At 40.7% G+C, this 14,318-nt stretch overlaps 1 pseudogene across 1 annotated transcript in view; it reads left to right on the top strand.

Annotated features, from left to right (window-relative positions):
- Positions 1-305: 305 nt before the first annotated feature.
- The window catches only part of LOC148543019 (enoyl-[acyl-carrier-protein] reductase, mitochondrial-like), an 83,786-nt pseudogene continuing 69,773 nt past the window's right edge, over positions 306-14,318 (top strand). Inside the window, exon 1 of the transcript XR_015871270.1 lies at positions 306-486. The product of XR_015871270.1 is annotated as an enoyl-[acyl-carrier-protein] reductase, mitochondrial-like (transcript). The remainder of the gene's footprint in view (positions 487-14,318) is intronic.

Genomic DNA, 14,318 nt, shown 5'->3' with positions numbered 1-14,318 from the left:
ACTGAAGTCGTAACAATGACATTAGATTTTTTATTTACTCATATTCTTTGTCACCTTCCAGAATGCAATTTCATTTCCCACTCTTTCACTATTGCATTCTTTCTATAAATATAGTGGTCTTTCAGAGGGGATAAATGCTCACCATTTACGGTATTATGATTGCAAAAGTTTCTAGGAAGCAGCTAACCATTCTTGAGCAATAATGTGCTGTAAGAAAAGCACACAGAGCAATGATAAAAGTTTGGTTTATTCACATACAGACACAGAGACCTTAGGGCATTGATGCTTCTCACTACATTGTACAAATGGGAGCACCAGGCTTACTCAGGACACTAGGAAGACTGTTTGTTCTAAAGAATCCCCTATATATAAGAGCCTCTGAAGGTCATTGGATATCCAGGAAAGCATTTGCATGGCAATCCTACCAGACATCATGTGAAGCTCTTGTCTACCACAAGAGCTACCACCCTGTACTGAAGTATTGAAGTAAGTAAATAGACTATTTATGTATTTCATTAAATTCAATGTTGGGCACAAATTCAGCTGCACATTGTAATTCTGCATGTGACGTAAAATTTGTCACATTGTATTTGTGCAGAACTTGTGCTAGTATATTAAACTACGTGTATCTACCATCTGCCCCTTGAGGATGCTCAGGTAAGTGCAGCATGGTAAGGGAATGTAACCTGCGATCATCTGAGCTGGACACATAATTAGGATACATGTACATCTGATGTTTTGTATGCATAACTAGCACTACTATGCCAAGTATTACCTTGCATGTTCATTACATACAAAGGTAGAGATCAGATCCAATCTCAGTGTAATGCAATTCTAGGGACAAATGGGCATATTTTACTAGCAATTCGTAATCCAATTTACAACTCTAAATCACCTTCTGAATTATGCCATTCATAGTGCTGTCTGTGTTTGGGCATTGAGGAAAAGATGTCAAATACTGTATGAGAGCTGCTCAATTCAGTACTGAGCTGAACTGTCTAGTCAGGATTATGCACATGTTATGCAGAGGCTACAGTAAAATAATGTATTTATAGCAAAATAAACTAATATAGTAAATGTGCACAACTACATTGAAGATAATTACATTTTAATTTCAAGATTTTGAAAGCAAGTAATGAACTTTAAGTCCTCCAGGACTTCTGCTCATGCACAGTTTTGCCTATAGGCTACAACGGGCTAACACCATCTTCAGGTGGCATTATCTGAGGGGGCACAACTCTGGAATGCTTAGCATTTTGGAGTTTAGTAACCCTTACAGGTTAGTAATTCCTATAGAAAACTATAGGGGCTGCGGCAGATACCGGCAATTTCTGCTGCAGTTGCTCCTTGGTACATTGGGGTGATACTTAATATATGTATAGGTATCCCTCCAAAACGGGTGTTTTGGAGGAATATGCTACAAATAGTTAATGATATATAGACCCCATAGTTTGCCCAAATATCATAAAATAATTACATTTATGTATGTTAAACTACCAATTTCATCCCTCAGCCTCATTAAAAACCCTTAATACTAATTAATAATTAATACAATGAAATCACTAACCCTTTACACTGCCTTATTCTTAGTATAAACTACATCAAATCCCCCCTCCTCTTGAAATCCTTGCCACGTGGTAATTAATCAGAGGGCAATATATTCTACATTGTACATTCTAGACCAAGATACATTTTGTGATATAAAAAGCATCAATAACAATATTATACTGGATAATCGTTTCCTCTCTGTTGGTATCTGGCTTTCTTTATCCCTTGTGGCTAGACCTGGTGTCCTCTTGCTCCTCTCAAGATTGTACAAGATCATTGGGAAAGTTAATCCATAGCTATGACAGTGGGATTGAAAGTCTTACAGCTAACACTAATATCTTGCCATCCCTGTTATATTGGCAGGTGTGGTGACTAGGGGCCTAATTCAGACATTTACACAAACCTGATGGTTTATGTACATCTCCGATGTTTGTTGAACTGCACATGCGCAGGAGCCATACTGCACTATGCAGATCAGGTCCTGCGTCATCAGACTCAGTGCAGCTGCAGATGTCAGGTGAGTGACAGTCTGCAGCCATTTAGGGGCGGGGAGGGGGCAGCGACGGGAAGTACTTTACAAAAAGGGGGCATGTCAGCTCCGTTTTGTAGGCATGCTCAGACCAGGGTCTGTGTCTTCCAACGCAGCTTCACTGACCCTGCCAACAGGAAAACACCGGCCATCCTGAATAACGTGAGGGTTACTCAGATGACAGATGATCCAATGCTGTATCTTTGGATGCAGCAGTGGATCACATAAGGATGCAGTGGGCCTCTTTCTACTACAGACACCTCCTGCTGCTTTTGCATATTTTGGCACAGCTGCTGCTTACAAAGATGCAGCGACTATGCCGTACAGTCCATCTCTGAATCAGGCCCTAGCCTTATAAAGAGGTTTACATTAACATACAATCTAGAGAACATTCTCATGAAAACTACAGAAAGCACAAAGCATACTATTCAATGTCTGCTCTGTCCTGGAGGCCACTGAAAACACAGGCCCCCAAATATCTGGTGGTTTTATTATACTGACCCTAGATCCCTTCACTCTACACCTATTTGGTTCCTACCATACATACAAATTTTACCTACCATACATACAAAGATAAAGCACTAAAACAGTTGGAAAAAATTTAATGGTTACTAGATAAGTAATTGTGCATTGGTTCCACAATATTGCAAAATATATGACTGTCAGTTAGGGTGATAGAGCTTGGTTTTCGATCCATATAATTTCTAAGCCTTTTCGCTGACCATCATTGACCTTATGATTTTTTTTCCCACCCAAAGAAGACATACTTAAAATACGCATGGTTACAGCAAGAAGTTAAAAGAAAATATTTCTGATGCTACAAGTGCAGTGCAAATATTGGCTACAGTCTGTCTGGTAATGGTAAATACCCTCCAGTTATTAAGTAGCTGCAATAAATTTCAGCCCAAATTACCTTTCAAAACATCTATATGGTCCATCAAACGACATCAGCTACACTTTGAATAAATACTGAATACAGTTTGTTGCCAGTTTACAATCCTTCATGTGTGTTTATAATGCTGTTTATTAGTATATTTTCAAAATAAGTGTATTGCAATTTTAATTGTGGTTTCTAAAATGTCCTTTACCACAATTTCTACATACAGTGATTCAGCAGAGGAAGAACTGGTGGGTAAGAGGAAATGTGCACTATTTTATTTTGCAATCAGATGATGCTAGTGTTCATTTTGCTCATTTTCGAATGCAGCATCTCCAATTGTTGTCCTGATGCTTTGCTGACCAAGTCTACAGTTTAATTGCTTCGCTTTACTTGTACAGAAAGCCATTGTTTGTTTGCAGTGCATTGCTTAATGATGATAAGTTTTGTTGATCCTCACCAGTAATTAGACATTCATCCTTCAGAAAAGCTGCCCTTTTTCCCATTACCCAAGTAATTAGAATGTATTTGATTCTATTGCAGTAAAGCTTGAAAACAAATAATTAATGTGAATGATACTGAACACCAGTGCTTGGTTAGCAGAAACACAATCATTTTAGTAATTCCCCTGATTACAGATGTTGACATTAATTACCAATGAAAAAAGCCATCTGATAATTCCTTATTTTATTACATTACACCGTACGGTTAAATTAGTCACAGAAAAGATCCCCTCAATTTCACCCATGACTAGGCTATTTATCAAATGGATTAGCTAATTGTTATGGCATTTATAATTCTGGCAGCGGTCCCTCTAATATTAAGCTGTTTGACAAAGCAATGTAGCAGAACTGTGTTGAACTTAACAAAATGCATTCTGAATTGTTTCCTAATCACACATAATAAAATGTCAACTATGTCCTAGTTGCTGGAATGTTTTCTGACATCAGCCTGTACAAGAGTATAATGATCATACAGTATGTAACCAGCGATGACCAAAATATGGTTCTGGAGAAGTCTAGTGCAACCCTTACATTTAGGACCTGATGTATCACTGAATGTAACCACATACTGTATGTGTTAGATGTAATGACATTTTAAAAGTATTATTTTAAAAAGTTACAAGGAATTAATGAGTATTATGACAGTGACCATATTTTCCCAAACTCTGGAGACAGTTCACATTCACACAATCTACATTCACAAATTGATATGTTCCCATTCTGAAAGCACAAGGGAATAATTTTTGAAAGAGGAGCTCTGTGCTACCATTGGTGAAGGTGTGTGGCTACTCCAGGGTTGAAGCTAAGTTTTCTGTCACCTGGTGCAAAGACTCTACAAGGGTGGAGTGGTGCCAAGCAGATAGTAGTTACCCTCACTCGACTTGCTAAGATACAGTCGCCTACATTGTAAAGACTTAAATGTATGTAGGGTTAGGGCAAAACCGATTTTTAGTCTCACTACATTAAGATGGCAACATCTTCTACATTTACTCTGTAGTTATGAGGTGTCTTCACTCTTAAATAGAGCATGCAAGCTCCAATGTCTCAATACTCAATGGCTGTAATACACTACCTCACCAGTCACAGAGCATTGCAGCTACTGCCATACAATACATATACAATTCATAGTGACGGCCATCATAAAATGCAAAGAACTTTACAGTGATTGCGAGAAAATGCAGACAAGTATCAGTGACTGTTTTATATGGTTGACACTGTTGTGTTCTCAGTATCATATGACAGAGGGCATCACAGTGACCGCCATATAATGCAAAGAACATCAGTGACAGCCATACCATTCAATACACAATACAATACACCAAGCATTGAAGTAACCATCATATAATACAAAGAGCATTGCAGTTATCACCATACAACACACAGAGCATTAAAGTTATTGCCACACAATTCACAGAGCATTGCAATGAGTGCAATACAATACAGGGAACACCAGTGACTGCTGTAGAATACAGAGAACATCACAGCCACACAGCATGGCTTTTGAATGGGTTAAGTCTGAGTCTGACAGCAAGCTCTCTCTTTCTCTCTGTATATATATATATATATATATATATCATTAAGAATGGGTGGTATGCACAGAACTTTCAGTATAGACACACACACACACACACATATTATGCAGTGCTTAATAGATTGCTTATATTCCATTATCTGCATAATTAGTATTGTAGATTGATATCCAAAATGTATAAACAAACCTTACACTTAAGTTAAACCTCTGTTTTGCTTTCTGAATAATGAATGAGAAAATATTAATAGTCTCAACATGATGTTTGTTTCTTATGTATTTTATATGTTCAAACACATGATGCCATGTTTCTTAAACTAGGTATTTGCTAATCTAATGCTATCCAAAAACTACCTGGTAAATACAATCAAAACCAAACTTACTTTTTAACTATTATTTGGCTGCAGCAGTGAATACTGTAACTAGGTGGCAGAGCCGTAACTAAACATTTTGGTGCTCTGTGCCAGAAACAGAATTGGCACCCTTCTCACATATTGTAAGCAGGGAGAGTGCGCACCGAAAAAGGGCCGTGGTCTCATGGGGAAGAGGCGTGATCAAACTATAGTACCCTCCATTCACATTAAGCCACACAGTAGTGCCCCTTATTCACATTATGGGCACACAGTAGTAATAAACCTTACACATTATGACCACAGTAGTAATGCTCCATACACATTATGCCCCTTCCCTATCCCCTTCACCCTCTTTTTCGCTAGAGCTCTCTCCCATATGTAGTCAGCACTCACCTGGTCAATGATACTCTGACCAGGCACAAAGACTGATGACTGTGGGCCTGATTCAGCAATGCAAAGGAGAGAACGCACGCACTTGGCCGATGTTTTTGTACTGCGCATGTGTATGCAGCGCACTGCGCATGCACGAACTAGCCAGTGCGATCAGGTAAGCATATGCAGAATACATGCAGCGTATACGCAGACCCCTTCCGATATTGATTAACAGGAAGTGACATTTGTGGGTGATGATAGGGGGGGTGGTCGGGCAAACATAGGCATGCCTGTGCGTTGGGACGCTGTTTTAGGGGCATCCATAATTAAGCCAGTGTGGCAATGGAGGCAGTGATGAGACTCCGTGCCCACAGGAAGTTGCCAATATCCTGCGCGAGATCTGGTCAACCACTATTATGCAAATGTGGTCGATGGTTCTCGATGTTACCGATGTTTACGCTATCTTATGTACTCATCAGGCTTTCAGTAAAGGGAGATAGACGGCTTAATACAGGGCTGGGCGTCTACATCTTGTGCTGCTGTCTCTGTGTGTATGCATTGATTAGCTATTCTCACAGCAGACTGGTGTGTGCATTCTCTTTTTTGCATTGCTTGCTGAATCAGGCCCTATGTCTGGAGAGGGCTGATGGAGGAATCTGCCTGCCACCTTGTGTATGGACTACCAGTGTCACACTGTCTGTCACCATACTGGATGCTGCCTGCGCACCCAGAAAAATGACTCCTCACTCATCTTTCCACTGTGGGAGTGAGGAGATTGGAGAGTAGAGACGTCATGACATGAAAGAAAGTGTACTGAGTGTGGAAGCCAGGGGAGGTGGAGCTGTTAGTGACAGCTGAGACAGGTAGCCAGCAGGTCTGCAGTGAAGGACTGGAGCCAGGTGCACAGCTGTGGACCAGCAAATAGAAATGGCGGTGGGTGACTGGCTCTGCCCTAGGGCACACCGCGCTCTGTGCCTCGGCACCGGCCGCACCACCCTCCCCCTCTCACTAGGGACACATGCCCAAACACCCAATAAAATAGGTAAAATCATGTGACTCCTAAGATGTGCATTTTCACTGTGTTTGTTTTTTTGTGGGTAGTAAATAGTCTTATTCTTGTTAAGTAGTATAATTTTTTTCAGAATGCTTAAGTAGAGCTGTATAAAAGTCTTTTAAAAATACGAGGCTGATTGAAAAGTAATGAGACTGATCTTTCTATCCAGAATCAGATGACTCCACAGGATGTGATCATTTTTCTTTCTCAAAGCAGCGTTCCTCACATTTGCAGCATTTCAACAATGATTTAAAGACGTGCAGTAAACTGTTTTGTTAATTTTTAGTGTTGCAGCTGTGGCATTTTCACTTCATTATCAGTTGAGAACTTCTTTCCCTGCAGTTGTTTTTTCAGGGTTGGGAATGCCCAGAAATCACAGGGCACTAAGTCCGTGCTATATGGAGGGTGTTCCAGTGCTGTCCCATTAATTTCAGTCAGTGATGCCAATGCAACAGCAGCAACATGTGGTCGGGCATTGTCTTGGAGCAAAAACCCTGTTTCTTCAGCAAATGTGGTCTTTTCTTCCTCATGGCTCCATGCAAATGGGTTTTCAGGACGTTTGCATAGTAGTTACCATTAATTGTCTGTCCACAGGGAACCCAGTGCTGTAGGATCATACCGTGCGCTTCAAATAACATCAGAAGGAAACACACCAAATTTTTTGGGCAGAGACAAATTCACAAGTTTCCATACACTGAATTGTTTGTGGATTCATCATTATGATTTGGAATCCAAACATTTGTCACACGTCCCTATCGATGTCAGGAAATTGGGTATCCTCTCCAACATTCGAACGGTGTTCTTGCACGATACAACTCGTCATCGCATCTGCTTTTCCTTGAGATTCCTGTGTACCCACCTGGCACACACGCGATTCATTTTCAGTTCATTTGTCACAATATGCTGAACCCGTTAGAATGAGATGCCAAGTGAAGCTGAAAGTTCACGTAAAGTAACCTTCTGTCATATTGCAACATCTCCGCAGCTTTGGCAATGTTGACAACCGTGACCATGGTGGATGATCTCCCAGAACGCGCATCATCAGTCACTCGCATATTACCCTCTTAGAAGTGCTTCCACCACCAAAATACTGCAGCACAGCTAATTGTTTCTACACCGTATGCTTGCCGTAACATTTCATGAGTTTCATTTCCGTTTTTTCCAAGTTTAACACAAAATTCAATCACACATCTCTGACGTAATCTCACAGACACATCTTCCTCATCCGCCATGATGAAACGTATGAAGATCTTCCTATCGCTGTGACCAAACAAAGAAGACTATGGCAGTCTAAACGCAGGTTCAGACACATCAATATGAGCTTCACAATAACCATCATAGCTTGCCACATCTATGGGACAGAAAAAAAGAGGCAGTCTCATTACTTTTCAATCATCCCTCATATATTGTATGTATTTCAGCTTGAAAAACCATTAATTTGATATTTAAATTTTTTTGCTTTGCAACTTCACAGATGTTTTATTTCATTCATGTTTTTATTTTCTCATCTAATAATTAATTTTCAGATTTTTTTATGTTGCCTCCATTACTCATTTCAACCTTTTGTCAGACTGTACAGTTTCAGTGATATTACTTCTACTTAGCTCTTACATGAGCTGCACTTTAGTATTGTGCTAAAATATGTTTGCTGTCAGGTATCTCATTCTCTGGATATTTCTCCTGTCCATGCACTTTACATCTCTTTTATCACATATCCATCACTGATTATAAGATCCTCTTGTTCTTCAATATATTATGAGAAATGTTTAGATCAAAGTGTATTGCAACATATTTTTTTTTATTGTATTGAAAGAAATGTGAACATTGCCATAAATCTCAGGTGGGAAATCAAATACAAATTAAATACAACATGGCTTTTCAAGCTATATAGACTAAAGACCATAAAAAAAATCTATTGAAAAATGTAGCAAACTTTGTAACTGCTTTGGTGCTCATTTACACTTGGTCATAAGTCAATTTCATGTCACGCCTCTCGGATGGAGCAGTACACAGCTTCTCCGGTGTTGAGCACATACTGTATGTGGTGGACAAAGAGCATAGGAGAATATAGGTGTTGATGATAGATAGTGACCGAGGGTAGGGTGCAGAAAAATTGTGGCAGGGGAAATCAGGAGAGATGGAGGGGGGAGGGAGGAAAAAAGGGGAAGCATGGTGATGGACTCGCACTAAAAGGAAAGAGAAGTAATTTCAAAATTATATAAATCGCTCATTCAGTGTTCATTTCTCTAAATCCACCTCCTCTTCACTTCATCTATTCAGTTGGAGTACCATAAAGGTCACTCTTAGGTCCCCTGCTTTTCTCAATCTATATTTCATATCTCGGCAAACTTATCAGTTCGTTAGGATTTGTATTGGTCTGCATTACTGAATATCTCTATGCAATTTCATTTTGGATGTCATCTCACCATCTCAAACTTAGGGCCTGATTCAGAGCCGGACGCAATTAGCGCTCGCTGGTCCTGAAAATAGGGGTGGCTATTCAAATGAACCGTTCGCTGTTTGCGGTCTGTTCACGCCTCAAGGTCTGAACGAGCGAACAAAACTTGCGGTCGTTTTTTTGGAAACTACGCCCCCTGGCCGCTCGTATCCTACGTCATGTCCGCTATTTATTAGATTAATCGAGTACATCGAACAGGGTATGAGCTGCTCGCTATTCTTGTGGTTGGTTTTTGCTACCACAATTTTGCGAGCAGTTCTGGCTTAAAAAAAACCCAGTGACGTGGTCAATGATGCTGCTGTCTTAAATATGCACGCCCATAAAATGCCCGTTTTGACCTTTAAGCACGCCTGCGATCGGATCTCCACTCCCCGTTTTCAAGCACCTTCCCCTGTTACCACCCACATACGCCTCATCCTGTCACTCAAATTAGCAGGCATTCGCTATTTTGCGAGCACATGAATTTCAGCCGCACTGACTGGTTCGCGCATGCGTATAACGATCCGTACGCATGCGCAGTTGGGCAAACATCGCTCGGAGCGAACGAGCTGCTGCTTACGAGTGGCTCTGAATCAGGCCCTTAATCTTTCCAAAACTGAGTTAATATATAGCAGTTACCAACCTCATACTCTGAATGAGACTGTGGCCCACCAATATATGGGCCGGGGCAGACTAGATTGGCCAAATGTTTATTTTCTGCCATCAAACTCTATGTTTCTATCTCAATAACTGTTGATAACTCAACAATCAACCATACCATGTGTTATCCTTAATACTGAACTGTCCTTTGTTCCCCACATTCAATCTGTTTTCAAATCATGTTACATGCAAGTAAAAAAACCTAATATCTTACACAAGACACTGCAAAAACTCTAATCCATGCACTCATTATCTCCTGCATTGTTTATTGCAATAGTCTCCTTAATGGTCTTCCTCAAAACAGACTTTAACCACTACCAACCTTTTTTAATGTAGCTGCAAGGCTAATTTTCCTTTCTAAAGATTCATCATCTGCAGCTCCACTCTTTCAGTCCCTCCATTAGTTACCTGTATTCTACGTTTACTTACACATAAGGTTATTACCCAAACTATACTGACATACATCTTCATGCTTTTCTCAAAATATTTCCCAACCAGACTTCTTTGCTCTGCACAAGATATGGGTTTCTCATCCACACACATTACTTGCTCCCAATCATGGTTACAGGACTTTTTCACGCTGCACCCACTCTGTGGAATGCCCTCCCTCACACAATAAGACTTTCCTCTAGTCTCCAAACCTTCAAGCGTTTCCTGAAAACTCACCTCTTCAGACAAGCTTATCAGATTCCAGAACCACCCAATTACATCACCTCAATACAGTCCATACATAACTTTACATATTTTGTCTTTTTTCACTTTCACATCCTCCTGATCCATGGCCAACCTTCCTGTGTGACTGGATCATACAACCCACCAAAAACCCCTGCAATCTGGCTAGACCATTATGCAATAGGTAGCACCTATCCTTGAGTATCAATGCCTATTTCCCTATGAAAAGTAAGCTTGCGACCAGGGCCCTCTTACATCTATGTCTGCTTGTTATTACCCAGTCTTGTTCTTTTACTGTTTGCTTTCAATTGTAAACTGCAACAGAATATGCTGATGCTATATAAGTAACAGATCATAAATAAATAAATCAATAAATAAATAAAATTAGTTGCCTGTCTGGAAGGGCAGTTTTGTGGTGGGTGTACCAAAGTGCCCAAACAACATGAAACTTGCCTGTGGTGTTCTTTTGAAGACTAGTAATTTAAAATGTCCTTATAAGTGGGTATCAAATTTCTTTTAGTATCTTATTGCACAATAAATGTGTATTATCAGTCTATTTGTATATTTAATAATCCCGTGAACTTGATCACACAACAGCAACTTGATGGTTTCCTTTTGTTTAGCTGTAATAAGCATGTTCTACAGAGATACAAACTCAAATCCAAAATCAAATGAAACTTCTGCATTCCTTCCTATTGGTCCAAATATATCACATGCAGTATAATCATCAATAAATTATTAGAAAAATACCTGCACACACTCTAGAAAATAAAGTGAAAGGAGTTTTGAGTATTGAGCATAGTGCAAAGAGAGGTGTTTGGAAATTTTACAGCTTTTCTTATAGAGTTTTGGATATGGAAGCTGGTAGGCGTAGGGGAAGGAAGTAGAGGGAGGTGATGGAGAGTGAAGTTGTGGCAATAAGGTCTTCTGTAGAGGAGAGAGATCCTGCATTTGCTGTATCTACTCTGAATGAGACTGTGGCCCACCAATATGAGTCGTGCGATGAGCCACAAGCTGACAAAACTAAATCTGGCCGTAATGTCAGGTTTAGTTATGATGAAAATTGTGCCCTAGTGGCTATATGTTCCTCGCTATACTTTTGCTCAGCAGGAGTTTGCGGATCTGACAATGGAGTCAGAAGCCATGAGCAACAGAAATAGCCTAAATCACCTGTTGGGGTAAAAAAAAAATAGAACAATATATTAACAAGTACTATTAGCTGGTTAATTTACACATACAGGTATTGTTCCCAACAACCATCCCTTTGGCATTTAAACCCCCTACATTTTGCAGACATGGATGAACTGCTGAGTATGTAAGCATAGTGACATGAAGTAGGATAGCCAGTTACAATACTCATGATTTTAAGTTTTGCATCACAGACCACCTGCACATTCATGGAATATGTATGATATCGGTTAATATATGTGTTTGCAGTAGTCCTGTGTGTTCAATCTATAATTTCTAGAACATTAGGGAAGCCTGAAAGACTATAAAATTCTACCCTAACTTCATGCCTTTGTGACTCCTGGTTGGGAAAGCAGATGTAGTTGTTGCAGAGGGGGATTAGTGCACTAATCACTTGACTCAGGTGCATGCTAAAGGTAGGCTGAGAAATATCTAGCATTCTACTTGAAACTGGCTGAAAGGAACCACTGGCAAACAATTTCAGAGCACACAGCAGCTTGTGCTGGCCTGATACGACACATGACTGTGCAGTGTCTGGCTCAAGGTGAGTCTTGACAAGGTCATACAGCATCATTGTGTTGGAACGTGAGAGGCTGAAGATCTATATGACCTCCCCAGCAGACAATGCATTGAAGTTTAAATGGCAATGAAAGAACCTACGCCTGCATAGGTTGTGGGGTACCTCAAAAAGCTGCTAATGTTCCTCCAATTCATGCTCCTGGGTTTTCTCAGTCAGGTGGTCATTTGCATACCGCAGGAAAGTGGACAGTATAGCGTAGCCTTTTACAGCTAATATTCCTCTGGCCACACTGCACCACATGCTTCTGACCACTTTTAAAGGTATCACAAATAATTTCCAACCAATAGAATGCTGTTTATACGCTCAAATCGCCTGTCTATTATTAGTCTATTCACTTGGGGATTTAAAGTTCGATTTGTTTTTGATTTGTAATTCGAATTTTAGTAAATCTGGGGATTCTATATTCCTCTATGGGAAACCATCGATGTTCTGGCAATGTACAATTTTGAGTGAGATTTGACAGGGATTCAGTTTTATGTTCGATTTTACATTTGATTTTGCCTTTAGTAAACCTTCAAAGGCAAAATCGAATGTAAGTCAAATGCAAATCGAATGTGAAATGACCTAAAACTCATAATCGAACTTTGATAAATATACCCCCCAGTCTCTCTTTGGCTCTCAGTACTGTAGTTTGGCTCTCTGGATCTCTCACATGCATATGGTTCCTCTCAATGTCTCACATGCATCTTTCCTCTGCTTCTGCAGGTTCTCTAAAGCTATGTAAGGGTACCCTCTTTTCCCTCCCAGGCAAAAAATTCTCTCTTGGCACTTATAGTGTAGCTTAACTATTATTCTCCCTATTAAATGGCTCCCTGCTGCTTAACACACAGAGAGGATTTATATAGCTCTTTACCTGTACAGTATCTTTATGTCTTTCAAACAACTTTACTCCACTGCTATGTCTCAGTTACACTCTCAACAGCAACCACTCTCATTTACAGGCTCCCAGATCTATCACTGCCCTTCTTCTCTGTATTCTATGACTACTGTATGGTGTATGCGTGCACTGGACTTAAGTCTTGCTGCTTTGTGTGGGCTGTAGTTTTCTGCACCCATGGCTTCTTGTGGCTATTAACAAGGGCTGTGTTGGAACACAGTCAAAATTATACCTCACAGAATGCGGGGTATCACACATGCATTTATGCTAAGTTTATTTGTCAAAACTTAGTGGACTATGGGGGTGATTCAGTATCAGACGGATCAGTTATCGCAGCTGTGGTAGCACTGTTATGGTAATACAGCAGGGGACGTCACGCCTCCTGCATGCATTACTGACCTCAGCTGCATTCTTGGACGCAGCATCGATCATCTGTGTGACTCTCTGCCTGCTGAGTGACCATGAGGTCACTCAAGCAGGCAATCACAATTTCTCAAAAGAGGCCAGGAAATGTCCGTCAGCTAATGGAGATCCTGGCCTCTTCCCTCCCCCCAAGGTGGCAACATGCATCCATTTTGGGAAACAGAGGCCGTCGCCAGGGCCGTAGCTAGGTTAGTGCGGCCGGTGCCATTGCACAGGGCACCACAGGTCAGGGGGCGCTGTTAGGGCCTGTCAAATTTCTGTTTATTATCATTCTTGCTTGTAGCTTCCTCTTATTTCATCCCCAGTATCTCCTGGCCTCTCCTATCTCTTCCCTGGCCCTTCCCCATGAAGCCCTGGCCCTTTTTTGGGTGCATTATGTCACTTTGGCGCCCCCTTCATTTTTCAATGTTCTTTCTGGCACAGGGCACCAAAAACTGTAGTTACGGCTCTGGTCGTCGCTACCCCCTCACTGCCTTGAAACCGCAGCAAACTGTCAATCGCTGACATTCTGCGGCTGGACTGCGTGCATGCGCAGTAGGAGTCCTGCGCCGGTGCAGAGCAGTTACAATCAGAGAAGGTTAGCGTACATTTCTGAATCATCCCCTTATTGCATACAAGCATTAAAAAGTAACATTCCTCATTGCGGCGTTTTGGAATTTACGTCTGGGGCAGTTTAACATTGCTTACATTCCACGACATGGGCTTTAAAAGTAGTTC

This window comes from Taudactylus pleione, unplaced genomic scaffold (genome assembly GCF_031769625.1).
Source record: "Taudactylus pleione unplaced genomic scaffold, aTauple2 ptg000006l, whole genome shotgun sequence".
Taxonomy (NCBI): domain Eukaryota; kingdom Metazoa; phylum Chordata; class Amphibia; order Anura; family Myobatrachidae; genus Taudactylus; species Taudactylus pleione.
Note: the sequence above shows the minus strand (reverse complement) of the source record. Positions and strands in the feature narration are given on the sequence as shown.